The sequence below is a fragment of the Mus pahari genome, chromosome 18 (assembly GCF_900095145.1).
Source record: "Mus pahari chromosome 18, PAHARI_EIJ_v1.1, whole genome shotgun sequence".
NCBI classification, from domain to species: Eukaryota; Metazoa; Chordata; class Mammalia; order Rodentia; family Muridae; genus Mus; species Mus pahari.
Window position 1 is genome coordinate 44,393,658 of NC_034607.1, and position 4,207 is coordinate 44,397,864.

At 42.7% G+C, this 4,207-nt stretch overlaps 1 protein-coding gene across 2 annotated transcripts in view; it reads left to right on the forward strand.

Annotated features, from left to right (window-relative positions):
- The first annotated feature begins 1,778 nt into the window (after window positions 1–1,778).
- Vit (vitrin) overlaps window positions 1,779–4,207 on the forward strand; it is a 120,800-nt gene continuing 118,371 nt past the window's right edge. The window contains exon 1 of one of the 2 annotated variants that reach the window (XM_021217930.1): window positions 1,779–2,041. The gene's annotated coding sequence lies outside the window, so the exon portion shown is untranslated. The remainder of the gene's footprint in view (window positions 2,042–4,207) is intronic. The other variant, XM_021217931.1, reaches the window with a different exon arrangement.

Sequence of the window (4,207 nt, forward strand, 5' to 3'; positions counted from 1 at the left end):
AGGGAGGGAGGGAGGGAGGGAGGGAGGGAGGGAGGGGAGGACACAGTACTGTTTACTGTGGACCTGGCACCAGGATTCGTTGAGATTAAAAAACAAGATTCACCTATCAGGTTGCAGACCCCTTCAGCTCCTTGGGTACTTTCTCTAGCTCCTCCATTGGGGGCCCTGTGTTATATGCTGTAGATGATTGTAAGCATTCACTTCTGTATTTGTCAGGCACTGGCATAGCCTCACACGAGACAGCTATATCAGGGTCCTTTCAACAAAAGCTTGCTGGCATATGCAATAGTGTCTGGGTTTGGTGACTGATTATGGGATGGATCCCTGGGTGGGGTAGTCTCTGGATGGTCCATCCTTTCCTCTTAGCTCCAGACTTTGTCTCTGAAACTCCTTCCATAGGTGTTTTGTTCCCTATTCTAAGGAGGAATGAAGTATGCACACATNGGTCTTCCTTCTTCTTGACTTTCTTGTGTTTTGCAAATTGTATCTTGGTATTCTAAGTTTCTGGGCTAATATCCATTTATCAGTGAGTGCTTATCAAGTGACTTCTTTTGTGATTGGGTTGCCTCATTCAGGATGACCCCCCAGAGCTCGTGTCTCTATCTGCATATGTAGCAGAAGATGGCCTAATCGGCCATCACTGGGAAGAGAGGCCCTTGGTCTTGCAAACTTTATATGCCCCAGTACAGGGGAAGGCCAGGGCCAAGAAGTGGGAGTGGGTGGGTAGGGGAGCAGGGCAGGGGGAGGGTACAGGGAACTTCCGGGATAGCATTTGAATGTAAATAAAGAAAATATCTAATAAAAAATCCAAATAAATAAATAACAAGATTCAAAAGTAATTTCAGTGCACATCTAGAAAGGAAAAAAAAAGGCGAAGTAGCATGACAAGAGAAGTCTTAGGTAAAGAGCTATCCCATCGCCAGCAGAGGAGGACACGGAAATGTCAGAGTGGAAGAAAGTTCTAGCCAGCTGCCTGAATGCACATTCCCCAGCAGGAGGGGGAATGGTTCTTTGCTATTCTCATTGCCCAGCTGGAGGAAAGGATGCCCCACCACACAGATAGTGAGCCCAGCCTGGAGGACTGTCAGATGGACTCTTTCTTTCATTTTACTTGGTGGTCAGATTTCTTTTTCAGGCCGAGATACTCTTATGTATGTTTTGGGCCCAAATCTCTTTGGCTTAGTTGATGTCACTAATGTCTAAGTAGCTAAAATGGGCATTTCCCCCCGCCCCATGATGGGAGATACCTAAGGGGGGAGGGTGTTCCGTGAACTATGAGTCAGAGTCCGCTTCCCTCTGTTATTATCGTTGTGTCCTGTTACCGGCAGCCTACACCTCAATTATTTCATGGAGTTTGCCCAAGCGGCAAGGGTGGGAACAAAGCAAAACGAAGCAGTGGTATCCACAACCAAGAAAAATACGTGTTCTCAGCGCGAGGGGCGAGAGTCAGATAGCGTAAGCTTGGCAGTGTGTGTGTCTTCATGCAGCTCTGTTCATTAGTGCTGAAAAAAAATGAAAGGAAAAAAAAAAAAAAAAACCCAATTGCCCCTTCTTGGACAGTTTATAAAGCAAAGTTTCAAAGAAATAAAAGTCCCTGTCTAACAAGTTCACTTCTGCGTCTCAGAATATCTAATTGTGGAACTTGCTTGCTGAATGTGTGCTTTGGGTTAGAAAAGAATATTTAGAAATCCTTTCCCAAAAAAAGCAAGTGGGAGTGGAAATTTGAAAGAGGACCGCCTAATTCAGCACTAAGCCCAGTATGAGAGGCGAGTGTGTGTGTGTGTGTGTGTGTGTGTGTGTGTGTGTGTGTGTGTGTGTGTGTGTGTATTACAAAATGCACTTTCCAAAGGGCTGAGAGGTGGATGGGAATGTTTGCTTAGCTCGTCTGAGAAGAGAAAAGATTCCTCGACCTCCTCTTGCTTCTTCTTTAGAATAACTTGGATGGGATTTGTGATGCAGAAAAGCTTAACGAAAAAAGGATAACCATTCTTTGTGGTGGAAAGTTTAGGGGAAAAAAAAAACACTGCTTTCTTCAAACAAGGTATGTCTGATGAATTACTAAAGGGATGCATCTATAGCTGCTTTCCATTCAATCTTACAAAGATATTAAAAAGTTCTTTTCATGGAAAAACAAGAATAACCAGCTAATAAATTTCAATTTACAGAGAGTTGCCATAGAAGTGGGTGCTGGCTGGCATGGTTGTAAATAACCATATGTGTGTGTTATAGTGCTAAGGAATTAATATTAGAAGAGATTTTCTGCTGTGTCACTAAAGCAACCTCATTATGATTTAAACTGGAAAATGTGTTTGTATGGCACCTTTAAGTAATTTACATCTTTCCTTTTAAGTTCAATTTGTTTTCTATAAGAAATACAGTAAAAAAATATAGCAACTGCTTAATGTATGAGAAACCATATGAGGAATAGGCACGGCGGTGCTAAAAGAAAAATGATTCAGAGTTGATCCCCACGTCTCTCTATTGAGGCAGGTCTCCATGGAATGCGGAGAGATGTGCAAGTCGTTGGCCGTTTACAATAGCAATGTTTTCTTAGGCTGAATGCTTCTGTTATTGATAAGCCTGAGAAGGGGTTGGCATTGTTAGCCTGGCCATTGTGGCTCAACTTTGCACAAGAAGAAAGGATGCACAATCTCTTTTAGAACCAGTATAAACATGAAATAAATGCCCGAGGCACAGGTTAAACAGAGGATCGAATTGAACAATTAGGATCCTTTCCTCCTAACAAGCCACAGCGCCTCTAACCATCCCCAAATCAAGACTGGAATTCAAGGTTTGCTTGGAGCTTATTTTAAAAAACAAAACTAGACATTCTTGGCCATGGCGGTTGGGTTTGGGTTTTTTTGTTTGTTTGTTTTGCTTTGTTTTTGTTTTAAGTGTTTCTGCTAAGAAAATAATATTTTGCCATCACGTTATGTTGCAATAAATTTGGATGTTTTGGTGGTAAAGTTATGAGGTTGTTTTTCCCCTGGTCTCTTGAAGGATGAAATGTCCCAAAGCAGACAGAATCAAACACTGTTTGTGTATTTTTTTTCCTTTGCTTCTGTTTCTTTGTTTCTCTCTGTCTTTCTGTCTCTCTGTCTTTCTATCTCTGTCTCTCTCTTTGTGTGTGTGTGTGTGTGTGTGTGTGTGTGTGTGTGTGTGTGTGTGTCTGCTGGTAGAAAGCTGGAAGGATTTGTTTTGTTAAATATAAATATCTTCTTTTATTAAAAATAGACATTAGACAAGGACTTTTAAGATTATGAGGAATGCATTTCTATTATGATATGCTAATATACCAGGGTAGACTTCATTTAAATATACCTTATACCTCACCACTGGAAATGCTGAGCAGGAAATGCCTTAGGAATGCTGGGAACGCGCCCTATCTCTGCTGAAATCATGTTTGTGGCTGTCCTTCAGCAGATCTAATTCTCTTTCCAGCAAGTTGCCTGTCGCATAGAGAATAGCTTCTTTCAGAGAAAGGACTGTAGGTAGTTTGAATAGGGCTAAGAAAGCAGACATGCTTGGGTTGTTCTCCACTGTGATTCCTGTAAGACACGCGCAACCCAGGGAAGCTGTGTGGTCTGACCCACTTGCCAAGCATGGAGTCCTGACTAACAAGAACAGCCCTGCTACCACCTCCGTGTGCCACCTCCGGCAAGGTCGGGGGACACTCATTGACTTTGTTTCCTCCTTTGAAAATTAGAGACAGCAATGCCTGTGTCTCTGCCTTCCCAGGCCAGGCATGAGGCTTCATATTGATTGGCAGCCCCAATGGGGACTTGAAAGATGACGTGTTTTCTATAGGAATATATTTTTTTACACTCAGAAAAAAAGTTCTAGTGGGAAGAGTCATTGGTCTTATGATAAATGCTTGCTTCCCTCCAGGAAGGTCCTACACGCATGTGCCCACATGTGCAGCCTCTCCCCAGGCTCTCCCCCAGGTGAGCCAGGGTTTGCAGTAGTGAGTGTGGAGCAGAGAAGATGGTGCTCTGTCAGTAAAAGTCCATCAAGTCACCCCAGGAAGCTAATACTATCTCCACTTCCTCACGTGACATATGAAATGAAGAAAGGGAACAAGGCTGTGCAGCTCTCCATACATGAAAACCATGATGTGTCAAAATACACTTAAAGAACCCATATTTTAAATATTTGTGTTTAAATGAATAGGTAAAAATAGTGTGAGAGCACGTGTGTGTGTGTGTGT